We start from the raw sequence: 21,879 nt of genomic DNA, 5'->3' as shown, positions 1-21,879 counted from the left end.
TTTTGTTTACAGTCAAATAACCCATCACACTTTCAATCTAAGGTTACACGTAATAACGGGTCACTTGGACAAGATGGAGAGCTGCCTGCACCTGGGCAACCATCTCAGCACTGATTAGGAAAAAAAGTAAAGCTTCTCATCACTGCAGACACATCTCATCAAGGCCTAGGAGTCACCATACCCATGTGAACAAAGGGAAAAACTACACTGCTAGCACTAATGCAAAATACTTGAAATGTGGGGGGGAACAAAAAACAGAAAATGTTGGAAACACTCAACAGATCTTGCAACACCCAGGGGGAAACAAAAGTTAACATTTCAAACTGACGAGCCTTTCCTCAGAACTCATTTTATGTTGGATTTCAGCTGCTGGTAATGTCACTCAATCTTCAAAATACATGGTTGCTTCTTGGACCCTGAATCTTGCAAAATGCATACTATGAAGAGGTTGCGTATTGTATAAAATGATCATCTTTAAAGGTGGCTGAATTCATAGAATCCCTACAGTGCAGAAGGAGGACATTTGACCCATCGAGCCTGCATCGACTACAACCCCACCCAGGCCCTATCCCTGTAATCCCACATATTTACCCTGCTACTCCCCCTGACACTAGGGTCAATTTAGCATGGTCAATTAACCTAACCCGCACATCTTTGGACTGTGGGAGGAAACCGGAGCACCCCGAGGAAACCCACGCAGACATGGGGAGAATGTGCAAACTCCACACAGACAGTCACCCGAAGTCGGAATTGAACCCGAGTGCCTGGTGCTGTGAGGCAGCAGTGCTAACCACTGTGTCACCGCGCCACCCATTTATCCTAACAGAGTGTTAATGTCCATTCTAGTAGATCCTTAGAAACACGAAACTACTACATATTCAAGAGATCAGGTGAGAAACAGACTAAATATTAATACAGCAAAGTGCCTTTCTATAAATGCCTGTTTGTATTAACTTAGATCCAGAAAAGTGAATTAGGCAACCTCAGATGGCCCTTGCTTACAAATCTCAGCTACTTGAGCCCAATTCAGAGCATCCAACACGTGGCATCATAGAACCAGACTCCCAGCCCAGCCCACAGGCCTTATACTGAGATTTACAAAGCAATAATGAATTTTGTTTACACGGAAAATGGATAAGATCATGTTATTTTATGTCCAGAACATAAATATTCCTCAAATCCCCTGTAATAAATATGAAGAAGCTCTAAAGGAGTCGTACAGACTCAAAATGTTGCACTCTCCACATATGCTGCCAGACCTGAGTATTTCCAGCATTTTCTGTTTTTATTTTATATTAAATATGAAGCATATATAAATATGCTTATCACTACTACCCCCCCCCCACCCCCCACCCCCCCAAACTCTCAGACTCACTGACTCCCATTCCAGGAACACTTAAGATTTTAATTGATCATCCTCGTTTTCACATTCCTCTATGTCCATATCCTAAACTCCTGCAAACCCTACAACCTTCCGAGCACTGCTCCTTCTTCAAATTCTGGCATCATATGCATCCCTGATTTCCTCTACCCCATCATCTTCAGCTGTCTAGACCCCAAGCTCTGGAATTTCCTGATAAAAACCTCTGCTTCTGCCTCTCTCTTTGCAATCTACCTCTGACCAACATTTTTGGTCACCTAAAATATCTCCTTATGTGGCTTGCTGTCAAGTTTTGTCTGATAACATTCCTGTAAAGCGCCTTGGAACATTTTACCATGTTAAATTTACTACATAAATGCCAGCTGTTGTTGCTGCTCAGACACCAGAAAAATTAATGGCCTTGATAATAGCGGAAACAAACGGCCAATCATTCACACAGCTCCAGTTAATGTGCCTCTCCGTGATTAAAAAGTGCTCATGTTAACCACTAAAAACTAATCGCAATACCGAGAGTTTCCATTTACTCCACAGTTTCAGAACTGAAAAGATTTGAAACCCCTACTTTGCCACTTCAAATTATAATTCTATCCATCCTTCAGAGCAGTGGGTACACAATCCAATAAGTTGCTTCATGTCAGCAGTCTAAGGAAATCCAACAGTGAAACGCACAGACCAGTTGGGCTAAACTGCCTTTTTCTATTAAATGATTTAGAAGGTCACTACACAGAATCTACACACAGAAGCAGATCATACAGCCCAATTGATCTATGCCAGTGTTTAGGCTCCATACGAGCCTCAGTCCACCCTACTTCACCTCATCCTATCAGCATATGTTTCTCCTTTTTCCCCTCATGCACTCACCTAGCTCCCCGTCGAATGCATTATGTTATTTGCCCGAACCACGCCACATTCAGGTGAAGAAGTCTCTCCCAAATTCCTTACATTAATAAATTTTAGGTCTTGTGGGGGTTCTCCCCCACGAGTGAAAATATCTTCTCTATATCTACCTGATCAAAGCCCTCCAAAATGTTCATGCTCTGTTAGGTCACCCCTCCACCCCCTCTTTCCGATAATTGTATATCTTTTCTAGTGTCACAATATCTTCAGAATTCCTTTTTAGAATGCTTTTGAGGGTAGCATCCACATGGGTAACTTTTCATCTGGATCTCTATGCCCTGAATTGCTGCTGCATTTCCACAATGAAATGGATCATTACTCCAAAACGATAACACCCACCAAACTGTAAAAATAGTTCATCATTAGCTTTTCACTTTGCACCTTCATATTTGCAATATTTTCACGTAAATAAAGTTTCACATCACAGCTATGGCAACAATTAGCACTTCATTTGGAAGAAAATTGCTGTCAACTGACTTGAGTTAAGCTTTTAAATTACAGCTATACAAATAATAGCTATTTTAATTGCAGTAAGTACTCTCACAACACCAGGTTAAAGTCCAACAGGTTTATTTGGTAGCATGAGCTTTTGGAGCACCGCTCCTTCATCAGGTGAATGCCTGATAAAGAAGCAGTGCTCCGAAAGCTCATGCTATCAAATAAGCCTGTTGGACTTTAACCTGGTGTTGAGAGACTACTTACTGTACTTACCCCAGTCCAACACTGGCAACTCCACATCATGGCTATTTTAATTGATTATTGTAAGATCTGTCAGTTACACTGCTAGAGTTCTCTGCCCAAAGGTAGGTCGACCCACAGCATCACAATCTCCACCACAGGTGAGCAAGTCCAGAGTTCACCTCAGCTGGAACTGGGATCAAAATCCAATTGGCCCCAATCTGATCCTACACTGGCTGTCCAGCCAACAATTCTCCCAAGGAGTCTGAGTTGCTGCGGCAGCATACACTTTTAGATGCATGTTGTAGCCTAGAGCCATGGATGGTGACGGCAGAGCTTCAAACTTTTCTTCCATCACTTGTCTGACCTGGAATCTCTCTCGTTCTTACTACATGCCATTGGCAGGATTTACAGGTTGATAACCAGCCTGCTTGGCCCTGTTATAAAGAAACTTCCTTGGCTATCAGTTCCTCGGGTGAAACTTGAACCCGGAGCTTCTTGCTCAGAGGCAGAGACATAACCCACTATGCCACAAAATCTCCTCAGTCACTCGAGGACAGAACATTTTACTTTGGCGCCAATGCAGACAATATCCAGACAAGGCTGTATCCAGTATCAGTTTCAGCTTTAAAGGTGAAGACTGGACCAGGGCCCAGAAATTAGGAGTTGTTTCAACATAGAGAAACTCAGTATTATCGGAATTAACAGTGCATTGAACTGATCAGTCAACATAGTCACCCACACAAACATACTGCAGATATTACCACAAAACCAGCTGCTTAATGCATACAATGCTTCCTGTTTGAAATGCTCCCAAGAATCCACACGCCAGAAAATCTTTGCTACTCAGCCAGAACTTCTCAACTTCAATACATTGTGGTTAGTGACAAAATCCTGCCAAATTTTCTCACCTGCGTCTATTCACTCTCAAACCATAGCAACTAATATAAAACCTTTGTATGAATTACCCTGATGACAAAACAGAATTTTAGCCAAAATATAATCACTGAAAAGTCAGCCTGACTTAAAAGAGTCAAATCACAAGTCCTGAAATTAAACTCGGAGATTTTGTGGAAGCAGTTTGGACAACAGAAACAAGCTATGAGTTCTGTAACTCCAGGAACATCATGTTAATTAATGGCAACTATAAACCTCCTATTAATAGCAGGGCACTTGTGTGCTCCAGGAGTACAAGTTTCATACATCCATGCATAATTGCAGTATTAAATAACAAGTACCACAAGCACAAAGGTTGAAAATGGATTATAAAACTATATCAGAGATTGGAGGAACAGAGGGTTCATAGGAAAAACTCGGAGGCAGGTTTTACAAGGCAGGTTGATCATTTCTGAACGAGCTCACATCCAACAGGGACATTTCAGAGTTCAGGAGAACCCAAGCAGTATATGCAATCAGATTTCACCACCAAATTCTCAGAACTTTCAACATTGGGGTGGCCATGTCAAGGTTTGTCCATACATATGCATTGCTGTTTAACAAGTTTAAAATCAAAAGCAGGGAGTTTTTTTTAAACCCCCAAATTAACTTTTAAAGAAATTTCAGTCCATGTCAAACTTGAAGCAGATATGTCTTGGGTTGGGAGGGAGAGGGGTGGGGGACGGGAGGATAGAACCACTAGTTATAGAATGGGGCAGAAGTAGTGAGGGTGTAAGCACCATGTAGTCTTGTACCTGGGATCACAACATAGTTTCCCCAAACACACAGGTGGCAAATTACTACAGCACTTTATGAGAATGGAGTGCTCAATACAAGAACAGAAACCGATTTTTTGGCATATCTAATATCCTAGAATTGACAGATAATTTAAGCCCCACGAAGAAGTCTTTACTCATTACTGACAAAGATGCAGGACTCAACCATTTGGCTCCGAGCCTATTCTGCCATTCAATTCCATCATAGCTGATCTGTAGTAATAATAGTCTTAGAATAATACTGGTTAAATTTTAGTTACCCACCAGCCATGCGTCATCGTGTGAATATCTTTTTTGTGCACCCACACAAAACTGGTGAAAACTGCACAAGCTTTGTTTCAGATAGAAATGGGATGGCTTTCAACTGGGGTCAGCTTGGACTGACCTCACTGTTCCATAGGATGAAAGGTCAATATGCTAACACAGTCCCCTATTCCCCAAGAAAGAAACTTACCCAACTTAATTCCAAACATATTTGTATTAAACTTGTAGCCAACAGACAATTATTCTATCAATGGTGAACTTCTGTAATAAGCACTTGATGATCTCATTGCCTCTTGATGCATCAGGACTGAAACGTGGCATCCTTGTCCCAGATCTTAAAATCAGCAATTTGGTGTATTCATGATAAAGGTACCTGCCACACATTTTTCTGACCAATGTCAGAACTGCGAAATTACATTTTTTTCCTTCTCCTGCCTCTTAGGCATGTTAATAAATTTTTTGGTGAATTGACTTTAAAAACCACAACTTTTTCTCCCCCTCACTGACTATCGTGCTCCAGAATTGTCTGACCCACCATTTGCATCTGTGGGGATCAGCTCATAACTCACTTTTCATTCTCTCCGATTACCTGCCTGGTGGTAGCCAGGAACTAAGTGAGATTCCACTCATCCTATTGCAGGCAAGACACCACAACTGTTTTTGTATCAAATCCTGGTGCCCAAATTATGATTCCCACACTAACTGGATCACACTGCTTTATACCAATTCTCCACGGACAGTTGCCTGACCATAAAGCATTCTAAACAGACAATCCCATTTTCATCTTGTGCAAAATGTGTCTGGTTACAGCACAGGAACTACTACTTGCTCAGAACAGACCGCCTATGCTCTGTTATGCACATTAACTGGTTGGAATGCATAATGGAGAATGTACTCCACAGTAGATCAAAGCACGAATTACGAGGCAGATTTGGCCCCAGCATGGATTGCCAGTATTGGCCAATAGTCTAGATATTGCAAATCTTGGGCTGGTTCCTCATTTAAACAAAGCTTTACACAAAACTAATATTAATGCCTCCATCAGCACATAATTTGCACATGTTTGTAACTGAATTTCTACTATACTATGGGCGGCACGGTGGCACAGTGGTTAGCACTGCTGCTTCACAGCACCAAGGACCCAGGTTTGATTCCCGGGTGGGTCACAGTTTGTGCGGAATCTGTACGCTCTCCCCATGTCTGCGCAGGTTTCCTCCGAGTGGTCCGGTTTCCTCCTACAGTCCGAAAGATGTGCTGGTTAGATGCTTTGGCTAAATTCTCCCTCAGTGTACCTGAACAGGCACCCAAGTGGGGCAACGAGTGGATTTTTCACAGTAACTTCATTGCTTGTGACACAATAAACAAACTAAAAAAAAATGGAAACAACACTTTAAATTTCAAGCTTCGCTAACTAACTTAAACAAACTGATCACTAGCATCAATTGCCAAAGTGATGTGAAAATAACATTCCTTATTTATTGTTTTTGCACTTTAAATTCCCAAATACCTACACGATTATCAGAGTCAAAGCAGCAAAAACTTTTAGATAAAAGCAAAACACTGCTGGAATCAGAAACAAAAACAGAAAATGTTGGAAAATCTCAGCAAGTCTTTTAGGTTGTCTTTCTTTTGACAAATCAGCCACACAGTGCGTGTTGCCCTGCTACCACTGGAGTACAATTGGTCAACAGGATATCAGAAGTTCATTGTCAAACCCAACTTTTAAAAATATTTTTTACTCCATTCTTAAAGTTAGAAAGCCAATGCTCAGAAAACCTAAATCCATTCCATGCTTGCTCCAAAACCCAAAATCAAATCCAATTGAATCCAATTCAAGATCGCCACGAGAGACACAAAACAAGATCCAAGCTGACAAGATGAGGCATTGCCCCCCCATTTTGGGCTTGATCTTAGCCTTGGCTAAGAAGTGATACTATCTTGTTCAAGATATCTTGATAGGATCAAAATGCTATTATATTCCAACATGCAAAACCTAACATGCTCCGTAGCTATATAAAGGATTTAACATTCACACAATCAGCAAAGCTGCTTGGATTCTCAACTTCCCAATGACTGATATAAAGTCAAAAAATACTGTATGAATTTCAGTGTTTTGTTGAATTGCTGCCAGCTGTCTCTAACAGGATCTGAATGACCTTATCAAATCAAGGATGTTTACAGTAACCTAGAACACCCATGTTGGTAGATTAGATTTATTGCTGTCTCGTTCACTGGGTGGGTTTAAAGCAAAAGATGTTCAAAGTATCATTCAGTCTGTTCATGTGTTGAATGCTCAACATTAAAATAGCACAGTATGGAACAAAGCTAACTGTATAAATCTGCAGTCTGTTAATATAACACAGAGGTGGAGCACTGATAGCGAAACAAGTTAACAAGATTAGATTACCAGATTATTTTAAAATGTGCTAATACTGAGATAAGGCAGTTTTGTTTCTTCACTGCCTTAAAACCAAGACTTACAAAATGGAAGACAGGATCCAAAATAAAGGTTTAATTTCTGATTTAAGGATCTAACAGTATGTTCCAGTATTTACTGTCAGTAAGGCTGTGTTACCATCTTCAGGTTTATCATGTACGTAAATACCTCAAATTCCTAATGTGTCCTCTTACTTTAAATCAGATTAGAGATTTATCAAAGCATGTTTTATGTCACCTGACCGTAATTGTTAATATACAGAATGGATCATCTTTGACCAACATTCTTGCTCAGGGAATGATATACATGACAGCTAATTAGAGTTGTACTTGAAAAAGCATAGGACACATACAATCACATATTACATAGGACAGCACAATAGAATATTCAGCCCAAACAGCTGGAAGAGAAGAACTTAATAACTCACTTTGGGCATTGAGTTTGAACAGCAAAGTCAGCAATATGACAAAATATACAGTCTGATCTGCCATAAGCGAGGCAGAATTTTACCTGATTTTTACATCATAGAGGCACTGAATGGCAACAGACAATGTCCGTCATTGAGGCCTGTGAACCACTGAATCCAAGCACCACAGGATGGGACTGATTGAGACAAAAATGGGGCTCTCTCATACCCTGATTAGCAAGAATCATAGTAAAGAAGAACATGATGGTAGTTCCAGCACTGTTCCTGTTTTCCCTTCAGTCTTCCTGCATAGGTGAATATCACTGCATTTCTGTAACCTCCCTGATTTTGGTAATATCATTCAACTTCTCCACTCCTGATTTTGATAATTGCACCTGTGAGTTATTCACCATGCCTGGTTGACGAAAACCTTGATGTGGAGATGCCGGCGTTGGACTGGGGTAAGCACAGTAAGAAGTCTCACAACACCAGGTTAAAGTCCAACAGGTTTATTTGACAGCACAAGCTTTCGGAGTCTCGCTCCTTCATCAGGTGAGTGAGGACTTGTGTTCACAGACTCGCATTCCAACCATTATCTTGTAATTTGAGTCTGTGTCCGTATATTCCCTGTTTGTGAACACAAGTCCTCACTCACCTGATGAAGGAGCAAGACTCCGAAAGCTTGTGCGGCCAAATAAACCTGTTGGACTTTAACCTGGTGTTGTGAGACTTCTTACTGTGACGAAAGCCTGGCATAATTCTGCCTGCAGTAGGGCATCCAACCAGAGAAATCAAGAGGCACATGAAGGCTGATATCACTGCCTACTTAGCATTAATTTCATTGATTAGCAGAGTAGTGACACTTCCTTTGGATGATTACTGTCTAGATCCACATATCATTGGAACTTCGATGTCCCAATAGCTTTTGTTATTGCTGGTGTACAAGCCTCCTCACACCTTACTTTATGCAAACATCAACATATTCTCCTACTCCTCCCTCCCTCATACACTCATCTAACATTCCCTTAAATGTACCTATACTACTTGTCTGCACATCGCCGTAAGGTAACAAGCTCCACATTCTGATTACACTCTAGGTAAAGAGGCTTCTCTTCCCTTTATGTAGAGAAAAACATTCTAAGATGCTTTAGAAAATAATGAACACAGTCAGCTGAAAAGATAGATTCAAAGGTAGGAAGGAGAGTGCAGAGAGGGTCAGAATTCAAAGAATAGGACTGAGATGCCAAAGGTGATGCTGGGACAGGGGAAGGGTGAGTGCACAAGCAAGAGATTCTGTGATACAATGTTGGTGTGGAGCCTCGACATACAAGAGAAGGTGTTCCACTTACTAGCTTCAGTCTTAAGCAGCATAGAGTTGTACATTTGTGAATTTTTAATTTTTCATGAAGGCATGCATGACCGAGTACCCTTTACTTGTCATTGGCTTGATAGAATCGCCAATTAAAACTGTTTTTTAACATTTAGAATATTAACTTCCTGCTCCAGTCATTTTCCTTAGTTTCCCCCATCAATTTTTAGGCCACCTAATTCCGGAGCACTGGTTGATGATGCATTTTCATACATTAGGCTCAAAATGCAAATGAAGCTCTATTTCATAAATAGCTCAACGATTCCTCAAATACTTGCACTAATACATTCTGTATTTTGAAAACTCGACAGTCAGTAAAAAGCCCGTGCATCACACATTAATTGAACCACAGGTGATGAATAAAAAGCCATGGTTGCATATTTAAGCATTTTATATGATCAAAGATAATTTATGCTAAACAGATTACTTCAACCATAAGCATATTGTGTATTCAATCAGCAATTCTGCTGGGATTTGAACAACAAGAAGCAGACAGATGTAACACGCAGTAAAACAAGCAATATCCATAGTTTAAGAAAGGTTAATCCTTTCTGCTCCCAAATATAATTCTCTCCCTCAAAAATTACAGGATTTAGAAATATTTCAAATTAAACAATAAAGCAATTCTCGCAATTTTTTTTTCAGTAAAGCAGAGAAAACAAGTCAAAGCAAATTACTGCGGATGCTGGAATCTGAAACAAAAACAGAAAATGCAGAAAAGTCTCAGCAGGTCTGACAGCATCTGTAGAGAGAGAATAGAGTTAATGTTTCAGGTCTGCATGACTCTTCATCAGAGCTCCTGTGAAGAATCACCCAGACTTCAAAATGTTAGCTCAATTCTCTCTCCAGAGATAACAAAATGCTGGTTTGCCACAAAAATATTCCCATCCGAACTCAGTTTTTTGGACTCAGACGCAGGACAACAGCTGTGACCAATGAGCACCAGATTTGAGTACCACATTGGACAGCTGCTAGCTATTTAGAAAGATATTCTCATCTTGTGCATGAGGGCCGTCTGAAGTGAGACTTAAAACCCTTCACCACTTGATTCAAAACCCACTAAGCCCAAGGTTCACACCACCAAACCCAGTATTAAAGTTTAAAAATCCATTTACTAAGAAGTCTTCAACTTTTGTTGTCTCACGGTGATAGATTTCTTACCTGTCCATCAATAACAGTTTAAAAGAGCAGGGAATCGTAAGAAAGCACTTTCAGAAATAGTCGGCAATACAAATTCACATAAAACAATCTAGAAAAATGGTGCATTTCACAGAATCCTGATGACATCCATCTCAAGCAAGCAGGAGAAAGCAGAAACTATGGGTTATTATAAAAGCCACTGCAGAGAAGAAAAAACATTCCCAAAACCAAAGAAAATTCTCATTCCTTGCATCATTCACATTTAAAGATCTAATCCCTTTGAAGCAGACTCAAAATAAAATAATTCATAAGACACTACACACATCTATCCATGCCTGTGCTTACTTCTCAGACAGCCTCCTTCTTTCAGTACAGTATTACAACATCTATTCGATACTGCAGTCTGGAAGTGCCTCAACAGCGCACCCTCTGGAGCAACCTAGAAACACTGACAGCAATTTTCTGGATTTCTGCATTATTGAGGGAAGTGTGGACTCCAGAAGTTGATGCCACTTGCAGTGGAGTAGTGATGGTGAATACTGAGTCTCATCATCACCACCACTGCAAAATCCAGAACACTGACAATCCATTTACTGCTTTCACAGAACAGAACTGCAATAAACAAACACCAGAAACAAGTAAAAATTCCACCATCTTGTGCAAAAGGAATAGACCGAGATATGCAAAGATTATAATCCAGTGGCTTTGATTACAGTGAAGAATCATGCTACAGTATCTGACAGGCAAGAATCCTGCTTTCTATCTTTGTGGAGAAATCAGAAAAATTGGAGACCATCATCTCCAAAAATCCAGCGGTAATCCTATGATGCAATATATTGAAAGTGAAATTTGATTTGGCGGGAAAAAAAAGGAAATTGGAGTCACCATGAACCAGTGGCATTTTAAATGGGCCCCACTTGGTTTCAAAACTCCCGCATGGCTCTCCCCAACTAAATGAAAATAAAAGAAAATAGAAGAACCTTGAAATAATCCTGATTGGTATGGTCCAATCATAAATATCACATCTTACAGTCCACAAGGCAGGTTCTACTGTACTGTAGAAACCTGAAATAGATTACAGAATTTCTCTTGTTACTCACTCTTCACATCTGGCTAAATCCAAACTAAACAAAAAAAAGGGTAAAACAACTTATCAAAATAGACTGAAACATGTGCAATTTTGATGATCGAATCCTAGCTTATTTTTAGTCATGTTTTGTGTACATTAACTGCGCTAATAGCACAGGTACAGTTGCATTCTGGTTATGTCACTAGACTAGTGATCCAGAGATAAAAGCCGAAATATTGCAGATGCTGGAGTCTGAAACAAAAGCAGAAAATGCTGGAAAATCTCAGCAGATCTGTGGGGCGAGAAGAGAGCCAATGAGAAAGTAAATAGGATGAGATTTATACTGTAAAAGTGAGGGTTTTAGACCTGGACTAATAATGCAGGGATACTAATTGAAATCCTATCAATGCAGCCAGGGAATTTAAATTCAGTTAGTTAAATAAATCTGGAATGAAAGCTAATATCTGTAATGCCAACTATTAAACCATTAGATTGCCGTAAAAACCCAACTGGTTCACTAATGTCAATGACCTTCAAGGAAGGCAATTTGCCATCCTTACCAGGTCTGGCTTCCATGTGACTTCAGATCCAAAGCAATGAGATTGATTCTGAATTCCCCTATGAAATGGCCGTAGCAAGCCAGCACATTCAAGGGCAATTAGGAATGAGCAAAAAATGCTGGCCTTGTCAGCAACATCCACATCCCACGAACAAATAAAGAGGCATTGTAAAAATAAGGATGACAGAACAGACAGCAAAGCATACAGCTATCCAAAGATCTGACTGGAGCAGCTTGCTTCAAGCAATTCAGAGGATGTTATATTTAACAATATCTGTAGTTTATGAACTTCAATGACTAATTATACATGTGGCATAATTTTTTAAACTAACTTAAGGGGAGAAGTAACCATAAATCACTTTTATTTTCAGAACGCACACACACAAGGTTTCAGACATAAACATTCTGAACATACAGCGACAACTGTTTTCCAAATAAGAATGGATTAAAATAAACAATGTTGAATACAAGTTTGTTTGTTTTTCACACAATGTTTGGTTATTTCCATGAAGCTCATCTTGAAACAGCTGTATGCTGAAATCAACCACCTGCATTCATGTTTTCCAAAGGGAATAGCGGAGTTGACAAACTTTTTCCCAATTCTGCTTCAAGTCAAATTTAACACTACATTGTGAAGGAAATCAGAAGGAAGCTCCACAGAGCAGGAGTTGAAATTGCTCCCAGAATCATTTTAGATGGCTTTGGGAAGTAATTTAGTACATATGCAAAATGGGAGACTTTTAATGCATCCGTTATTGATGTTGAAATAAACTTCAAACAAACATATACTTGGCCACATCCAGTCATGACTCAAAGTTACTGGACAAAATCATCTTGGATAATATCAGCTTGCTGAAGTGGAAAAGGACAAGATATGACACTCACGAGCACTGCACCCAAGTGGAAGAACGGGTTTTTCGATCAAATTAATTATTTTGTTTTGCAATGACTAAAATTGGAGCTTACTCCACAGGTATCCATAAAGTGGCTATGTCAACCCCATAAAGACTTTCATTCATAGAAACCATAGAACCATATCAGCCCTACAGTGCAGGAGGCAGCCATTCAGCCTATCAAGTCTGCACCAACTCAGTATTTAAGCCAGGCTTTTTCCCCCACCCAATCCCCGTAACCTCACATTTACCATGGCTAATCCATCTAACCTACACAAACAGGCAACTTAGCATGGCCAATCCAAGTAACCTGCACATCTTTAGTCTGTGGGAAGAAACCGGAGCACCCAGAAGAAACTCACACAGACACAGGGCGAATGTGCAAACTCCACACAGTGACCCAAGGCCGGAATTGAACCCAGGTCCCTGCACTGTGAGGCAGCAGTGCTAACCACTGTGCCACCTGACATTCTTGCCGACAAACTATTCTATGTTGGATAAATAAGTTAGTAAGAAGTCTCACTACACCAGATTCAAGTCCAACAGATTTATTTGGTAGCAAATACACAAGGAAATTTGCTGTGTATTTGCTACCAAATAAATCTGTTGGACTTTAACCTGGTGTTGTGAGACTTCTGTGTTTACCCCAGTTCAACGCCGGCATCTCCACATCATAAATAAGTTAGCACAGCTCCGATACTAATGCTTACATTACAATAATATTCTACCTCAATAATGTTATACACCTAGCATCAAACTGTATAAGTACTAGTGACATTTGCCACGAGAGTGAACAGTCGACCGATAAAGAAATAATTGTACACTATGCCTATTAAAACATTTTCCAAATAGGCAATAAACTTGTAATTTTTATTTGCATATACAGCTGAACAAAGGCCAATTAACCAATCTGGTATGACGAGTCAGTCCTGTACTTTAAAAAGCTGCACCAAATGTATGAGAGTACAAGGCTTCACACTTTACTGGTACATCCATTTGTCTTATAGACAAGATGCTACAGTCACTGAGCAACTACTTTCAAATCACTGGTTCAGTTTGATACAAACACCAAATTAGCAATTTAATTAAAATGTGCACTTCTGGCAAAAGATCAAACTTTCAACTCAAAAACTGTTCCTCCATTAAAAACAACAAATCGCAATGAAAAAGTGACCAGTGTGAAGGAAGCCAGGTTTCTGATATGCTGCACAAGGAACTAAGCAAAGAAACAGTGGATTAAATTTTAACAGCCCCACAGGGTCAAAGTTAAGAAGTTTATAATATGCTAACAGATGTTAAATAGGTTGATTCAAACTTCTAAATTATTTAAGACGAGGACATTTCATTGCCAACAACTTCGATTAAAATGAATTTAACATCCCTTTTGCTGTCAATCCATTTCAGCCTGTAACAAGCAGCTCAGCTCCCTCAAACAGTAGACACATCAACTCCACTAATCTTGTGAGATCAGTGCTGAGAACAGAAAACTCTCAGCCCAGGCGAGAAGGAAAGGCTGTTGAGTTTCTCAAGCCTTAGGGCTAAGATCAAGCATCAGATCAAACCCAAGATAGGGTGCGATGCATTATCTTATCAGTTTGGATCTTGTTTGTCTCTCTCTTGTGGGGACCATGAATTGGAATTTGATTTTTGAAGCAAGCATGGAATAGATTTGGATTTGCCAGGTACACTTTGAACATCGGCTTTGTAAATTTAAGGATGGAGTAAAAGAACTTAATATAATAAAGCTGTTGAGTTGGCATTACAATTCAGAATTAATAATGATATGAATGCATATTATATTAAACCAAAACCTATATATATTTAAAAGACTGCGAGTGGCGACATGTAATGCTTGCCAAAGAGTTTTAGCTTTGCAGGGGATAAAATAAATTTGATTTTGATGATTAGTTCACCCAGTTTTTGCCTTGAAGTGTGAGCTGAGATAGCAGTGAGAACGATTGAGGAAACTTGTGAGAGTTGCTGTCTTTTTGCAGAGAGAGAGAATGAGCGAGTTCCTTGTGTACAAGAAGAATCCTTGGCATGCAAGTTCTCCTCAGGCACTGGAAAAGCCAAAAGGCAATTTACTCAGGGTCATTAACTGGAAAAAATAAAAAAGTCGGAAAAAGAAACCTTATAAACAGAAGGGGGAGAGGGAGAGGGGGGCAGGAAAAACACATTTCCCCATCAGAGGCAAACTCCAGCTGGAAAGTGACTGCTGAAACTGCACACATTTACCTGGCTGGTTCATTTTTGTTTTGTCAATAACCCTGGACATGTTTTAGGGACAGTTTCAGTTTGTTTTTCCCTGATGTTTATACATTTAAATTTGTTTTTTAATTTCAATTCCTGTTTAATTCTAAATTTGTTCTTCCTGCTGTTTTATTCCTGGATATTTTTTTTTAAAGGACAATTTAACTTTCTTCTTGCGGTTTAATTTGAAGTTTGTTTTACCTGTTGTTTTATTCCCGGGTTTGTTTCCAGGTTGGGGTCTGGAATCTCTGTCAGTTTGGCCGCGCTGAGCAGCAGGCAGGGTTTTGACGAGAGGGGCAATCCCTGCCTCACTTACCCGCCTCTTCACAACAACTTTGCCGCTCCTGTGGAGGTGCTGAAGCGGCGGCCGGCTCCCGCCAGCCGTCTCCCGCTCCCTCCCTCACACACACGGCGGCGGCGGCACGATCCTCACATCACCCGCTTCACTCAGAGACACTCCGGGCTAAACTCCTCACCAAACTCCCCCTCAGCTCGGGCTGCTGCCGACTGTCACCCGCTCCGAGCCCAACGGAGCGGCCCCGCCCCCGGATCGGCCCAGGACCCCGCCCCCGCCCCCGCCCCCAGCTCCTCCCCGCCCCCGCCCCCAGCTCCTCCCCGCCCCCGCCCCCGCCCCCAGCTCCTCCCCGCCCCCGCCCCCAGCTCCTCCCCGCCCCCGGATCGGCCCAGGCCCCGCCCCTGGACCCCGCCCCCCCCGAATCCCGCCCCCGGATTGGCCCAGGACCCCGCCCCCGGATCGGCCCCGCCCCCGGATCGGCCCCGCCCCCGCCCAGGACCCCGCCCCCAGCTCCTCCCCGCCCCGGGATCGGCCCAGGCCCCGCCCCTGGACCCCGCCCCCCCCCCCGCCCCCCGAACCCCGCCCCCGGATCGGCCCAGGACCCCGCCCCCGGATCGGCCCCGCCCCCGGATCGGCCCAGGACCCCGCCCCCGCCCCCGGCTCCACCCCGCCCCCGGACGGGCCTTGGCCCCGCCCCCGAACCCCGCCCCCGGCCCGGCCCAGGCCCCGCCCCCGAACCCCGCCCCCGGCTCCGCCCCGCCCCACACTGCGCAGGCGCCCACCGCCCGGACCCACGTGCCCTCCACCTGCTCCGCTGCTAATTGGTTCCCCTGCCACAGCGCGCCTCCTCTGATTGGTCCCTTCCTCACCGCCCAGAGCCGCCGCTGATTGGCTGCTTCATCCTGCCCGCCGTTGTTTCATCTTTCCCACGCCCACCTTCCTCTGATTGGTCGCCTCCGCTGGGCCGCCCCGCTGATTGGTTTCCTCTGTCAGGCGGCCGCTGATTGGGGAGCGCCCTCTCGTCGCCGCCGCTGATTGGTAGCCCGGGAGGGCAGGACAGCCAATCACATTGCCCGGACCCTGCTGCAGGGTGAAGGTCAGATCCAGCAGGGTTTGACTGAACCAAGGTCAAAGCTGCACTGAGCAGTCAGAGCAATCTCAGAGCACACAGGGGCAGCTTCAGCCCAGCAGCAACTGCAGTAAAACTTACAGCAAGAGAAACTTTGGACACATAACCAAAGTAAGAGTTTTAACAACACCAGGTTAAAGTCCAACAGGTTTATTTGGTAGCAAATACCATAAGCTTTCGGAGCGCTGCTCCTTCATCAGATGGAGTGGAGTCAGGTGGAGAGTCTGATGAAGGAGCAGCGCTCCAAAAGCTTATGGTATTTGCTACCAAATAAACCTGTTGGACTTTAACCTGGTGTTGTTAAAACTCTTACTGTGTTTACCCCAGTCCAACACCGGCATCTCCACATCACATAACCAAAGCCCAGAGTTTGGGGACAGCCTGAGCTTCTGGGCACAGAATGGTTGATACTGAATTTGGTAACAGGTTGCAATAAGGACACATCCATATCAAGGTTGGACTGTGCTGCAGATGGCTCACTGAACCAGGACTGGGACAATAAGAAGCAAGTCCCCCCAAGAGCTTCATTATTAGTGATTATAAGTTGATTTATTCGTGTCACAAATAGGCTTACAGTAACACTGCAATGAAATTACTGTGAAAATCCCTGAGTCGCCACACTCCGGCACCTGTTCGGATACACAGGGAGAATTTAGCATAGCCAATGCACTTGACCAGCACATCTTTCAGACTGCGGGAGGAAACTGGAGCACCTGGAGGAAACCCACACAGACACGGGGAAAACATGCAAACTCCACACAGACAATGATCCAAGCCGGGAATCGAATCTGGGTCCCTGGCGCTGTGAGGCAGCTAACCACTATACTACCGTGCCGCCCCTTAGTGAAGCAATTTGGCACTCAGAGTCAGACGGGATTCAAGTCCATCATTCTTTTAAGTGAACATCAGTGAAGACTAGGGTGTTCTTCTCGTATTCTACTCAATATTTATTCATCAATGGTGGCATAGTGGTTATCACTGCTGCCTCGCGGCACCAATGACCCAGGTTCGATTCCGGCCTCGGATGACTGCTTGTGTGGAGTTTGCATGTTCTCCCCATGTCTCCGTGGTTTCCACCGGGTGCTCCAGTTTCCTCCCACACTCCCAAGATGAGCAGCTTAGGTGGATTGGCCGTGCTAAATTGTCCCTTGGTGTCCAAAGATGTGAAGGTTAGGTGGATTGGCCATGCTAAATTGCTGCTTAGTTTCCCAAGATATGTAGGTTAGAGGGATTAGTGGGGTAAATATGAAGGCTGTGGCGATCAGGTCATTGAATGTATTTAAGGCAGAGATAGATAAGTTCTTGATTGGTAAGGGGATCAAAGGTTATGGGGAAAAAGCAAGAGAATGGGGTTGAGAAACTTATCAGCCATGATTGAGTGGTGGAGCAGACTCGATGGGCTGAATGGCCTGATTCTGCTCCTATATCTTATGGTTTTATGCTTATTTTGAGGAGAGGGTGGGGGATTCTGTCACAGAGTTGGAGCAGACTTGATGGGCTGAATGGCCTCCTGCATTGTAGGGATTCTATGAACTAACACCACACAAAAGCAGGAATTGGTCATTTCCCTCATCACCTTTTGTGGGTCCTTGCTGTGAATCAATTCATTCATGCATGTCCGCCCCCCTCCCCCAACCCAACATGTTGCAACAGTATTTAAAATTTAACATTCATTCATCACCTTTTTCCACACAGTGAGATATCTGAAGGTTGTGCAAGGCTCTATAAATGCAAGTTTTTTTGATGTTAACTGCATTTCTGAAAGCCTTCTTGGTGAGAAGGTCACGACCAGATTCCTGACAAACAGTGCCAGAAGCCGACAATTCTCCTTGGAACTGCTCTTTTTCACATTGGTGAATGTATCATCTCTTTGAAACACACACAAACAACAGCTTGCATTTATACGTCACTATTGCCTTTAAAGCAAAAAAAAAGCTACAGCGAGATGTAAAAAGTAACGGATGCCGAATCAAAGGAAAATCAGGAGATGCGGCCAGAATGTTGTCAAAGGAAGATCTAAAATCTAGAAACATAATCAGTTTATGGCACAGAGGAGGCCATTTGGCTGGTAGTGTCTGTATTAGCTGAAAAACAGCTTTACAATTTTACCCACCTTCCAGCTCATGGTCCATAGCCCTGCAGGTTACAACATTTAAAGCATTGGCATATTCTAGTATGTTGTAAATGCCAAGTAGGTTTCTTCCTGCACCATTCTTTCAGGCAGCGAGTACCAGATGTCCACCACTCCCTGGGTGAAAAAAATTATGTTCAATTTCATTCTAATTCTTTTGCCAATTTCACTAAATTTATACACCCTATCCCAGTTCATAGAATCCCTACAGTGCAGAAAGAGGCCATTTAGCCCATCAGGTCTGCATCGATCACAATCCCTCCCAAGCAGTATCCCCATAACCCCACTCATTTACCCTGCTAACCCCCTGACACTAAGGGTCAATTTAGCATAGTCAATCAACTTAACCCACACATCTTTGGACAGTGGGAGGAAACCAGAGCACCCGGAGGATACGCACGCAAATATGGGGAGAACATGCAAACTCCACACAGACAGTGACCCAAGGCAAGAATTGAACCCAGGCTCCTGGCGTTGTGAGGCAGCAGTGCTAACCACTGTGCCACCGTGCCACCCTGTTATTGGCTTCTCTTTTCTAAGGGAAATAGTTCCTTCTTATCCACTCCAACTCGGCCTCTCATAATGTGAAATTAAATCTCCTCTCAGTCTCCTCTGTTCCAAAGAAAACAACCCTAGTTGATCCAGTCATGCCTCATAACTAAAATTCTCAATTCCTGGCAACACCCTCGTAAATCACACTGTACCCTCTTTGGTGCAATAATGTAATTCCTGTAATACAGTGTCCTGAAGAGGGAGAAAAGAGTGCATCTAAGACTAATATTTTAAACTTAAATAAAGGTAATTACTCGAGTATGAAATCAGAGCTAGCGAAAGTGAACTGGTAATTTAGGTTAAGGGGGTAGGTCAATAAAGGTGCAGTGGAGACGCAGAATAAAGAAAAATTCCAAGGGGGAGGACCCACAATCTGTCATTAACTAAAATAGCTAAAGATAATATCAAACTTTTAAAAAATCATATAATTGCACAAAGATAAGTGGCAAGTAAGACAATTGGACAGTAAATAAAAGACAGCAAAGAATGACTAAAATATTAATAAAGAGGGGAAAATTAGAGTATGGAAGAAAGTTAACTAGAAATATATAACAGTTTCTATAGATATTTTAAAACAAGAAGAGAATTAACAAAGTGAGTGCTGCCTATAGAATGTGAGCCTGTGGAATTAATCATAAGAAATAAGGCACAGGCAGAAGAATTGAACAGGTATTTTGTGTCAGTATTCACTGGAGAGGATACAAGTAACATGGCAGAATTAGTGCTCAATCAAGAATTGGCAGGAAGGCAGGAACACAAGTCAATTCCAATCACCAGGGAAGTCGTACTTAGCAGATTTATATCTGTCCCCAGATGAGGCAGGAGTCATTAAAGAGGCAAGTTTGAGAGGGGAATCATAGAGTTGGAAACAGGTGCAATAGTCGGGATGGGTGACAGCATATTGGGATATGAAGAGAAGGACAAGAATTTGAAGGCTGAGGCCAACGCAGGTCAATGGGAACAATGTGAAGGGTGGGCAGAATGCAACATGATATCGGATATGAACAGCAGAACCTTTGCTAGGCTGGAGCTTTAAAACGTTGGAGACTGGGAGCCCGGCCAACAAGGTGTTGGAATAACTGAGTCTGGAGTTGATCTAAAATGTAGATGCAAGTTTCAGGACTATAATAGGGGAAGGGGGAGCGATGCTCTCTTTGTGATAAAGAGGATATGAGCTCAGGAACGTATCCCGGCACTGAAAAACATGTTGTGGATGTGAGCAGTCTCATCAGCCTGAGACAGCAGTGGAAAGGATAGAAATTCTGAGCCAGGGATTGAAGGCAGCGGATTTGACCTTCCCCAGTACTTTGCTGGAGGAAATGATGGCTCCAAGGCTGGAGTCTGACAAACAGTCTGATGTCATTAGGGCAATAGAGGGGTTGAGTGAGCTGGTGAGGGAAAGAACTGAATGTCATCAGAGTACATGTTTGGATATGTGGCTGGGATTTTGACAGCAGTTTTGAAGGTGAGAGGGAGAGCTTTGCCATAGAAGGGATTATCTACAATGCCAGCTGGTATGGGGACCAGGAAGGGAAGTAAAGTGGTCAGGAAGCTAATGAGAAGTTTTGAGAGGCTGTGCATTGACTTGGGGAAAACATTAGATATAAAAGGCAATACGGTTCCACGAGGGCTTGGCTTTTAGGCAAAGGTATAGGCAGATGGATATATATTTTGGCAACAAAGAAATCCATGGGCTGTTTGCACTTTTCACAAGAGGATAACACACAAAGAACCTGAGGGTATCTTTTCTTCTCAGGTAATCGTAGAGTTGTGGCTGAAGAAGAACAAAATCCAACAGAGCATAAGGGGAGGCGATGACCTAGTGGTATTATCACAAGATTATTAATCCAGAAACTCAGCTAATGTTCTGGGGACCCGGGTTCGAATCCCATCACAGCAGATGGTGGAATTTGATTTCAATAAAAAATATCTGGAATTAAGAATTTGCTGATGACCATGAAACCATTGTTGATTGTGGGAAAAACCCATCTGGTTCACTACTGCCCTTTAGGGAAGGAAATCTGCCATCCTTGCCCGGTCTGGCCTACATGTGACTCTAGCGCCACAGCAATGTGATTGACTCTTAAATGCTCCCTCCAGTTTGGGATGGACAATAAACGCTGGCCAGCCAGCGACGCCCATGTCCCTCGAATGAATAAAAAAACGTTCTGGATGGCGAAATGCATTTTATAGCAGGGAATTGGGGAAACAAAGATAGGCCCATTCCAGAGGGATTGACTAGGATGTGAAACAGGGAAGAGTTTTCTGGCAATGAGGACATCAAAGATGAAGGCAGGGGATTGTATGAGCAATCAACAGCTGGAGTAGCAAAGGAAGATTCTGATCTGAGAAAGGACCGCAGAAAATGCTCTGCTGCTCAAGGTGCCTCAGAAGGGGTTGAAAGCTGTATTCTGCCCAATAAGGACTCAAACAAGCCTGTTAGTCTGTTGTCGACTAATTACTTTTTTGGCATTGAGATGACTCTAAGGTAATGAGCCAAGTGGCAGAAATTCAAAAGCGAGTTAGACATTGTAAAGCAATGCCTGAGTCAGAAAGGCTCCAGACTGCTATTCATTCTTAACTAGCCAGCCTGGCTCCCAGTGAGGAGTAGAGAGCGACCTGACACTTGGACTTGAGATTCTTCCCATTTGATTTCAGATCATCCTTCAAACTGAAGCGGTTAATCCTGACTCAGGAAGCATGGGAACTTTACCAGT

The 21,879-nt window shown here is 42.7% G+C and overlaps 1 protein-coding gene across 4 annotated transcripts in view; it reads right to left on the bottom strand.

Moving 5' to 3' along the window:
• Positions 1-15,619, bottom strand: part of stxbp6 (syntaxin binding protein 6 (amisyn)) — a 203,870-nt gene extending 188,251 nt beyond the window's left edge. For 2 of the 4 annotated variants that reach the window (XR_013499973.1, XM_078233275.1), the window contains exon 1: positions 15,372-15,619. The gene's annotated coding sequence lies outside the window, so the exon portion shown is untranslated. Of the gene's footprint in view, positions 1-15,256 lie in introns of all 4 variants that reach the window. The other 2 variants (XR_013499974.1, XM_078233276.1) reach the window with 2 other exon arrangements.
• Positions 15,620-21,879: the final 6,260 nt, after the last annotated feature.

The sequence above is a fragment of the Mustelus asterias genome, chromosome 18, assembly GCF_964213995.1.
Source record: "Mustelus asterias chromosome 18, sMusAst1.hap1.1, whole genome shotgun sequence".
NCBI classification, from domain to species: domain Eukaryota; kingdom Metazoa; phylum Chordata; class Chondrichthyes; order Carcharhiniformes; family Triakidae; genus Mustelus; species Mustelus asterias.
The sequence above is the reverse complement of the archived record's forward strand: the minus strand, read 5'-3'. Positions and strand labels throughout refer to the sequence as shown.